This window comes from Bison bison, unplaced genomic scaffold (assembly GCF_000754665.1).
Source record: "Bison bison bison isolate TAMUID 2011002044 unplaced genomic scaffold, Bison_UMD1.0 scf7180017863998, whole genome shotgun sequence".
In the NCBI taxonomy this organism is placed as follows: Eukaryota; Metazoa; Chordata; class Mammalia; order Artiodactyla; family Bovidae; genus Bison; species Bison bison.
The window spans coordinates 374,786-375,158 of record NW_011494570.1 but is presented as its reverse complement, the minus strand read 5'-3'; positions in this window follow the sequence as shown (position 1 = coordinate 375,158).

Genomic DNA, 373 nt, shown 5'->3' with positions numbered 1-373 from the left:
TTGATTATAGTAACTATTATTTGTTGTATAGGTTAGAAAGTACTTTATTTTATAAAATAACCGTGCTTGGTAGTATTTGATTCTTTGATACCCCATGGAGTGTAGCCCAGCAGGCTCCTCTGTCCATGGGATTCTCCAGGCAAGAATACTGGAGTGGGTAGCCATGCCCTCTGACCCAGGGATTGAACCCATGTCCCATGAAATGCACATGGATTCTTTACCATCTGAGCCACCAGGGAAGCCCTATGTTTAGAAAAGATAACTGATGAAAAAGTGCTGTACGGCACAGGGAACGCTATTCCGTGCTCTGTAGTAACTTAAATGGGAAAGAAATCCAAAACAGAGGGGGTATCTGTATTCGTAGAGCCGATTC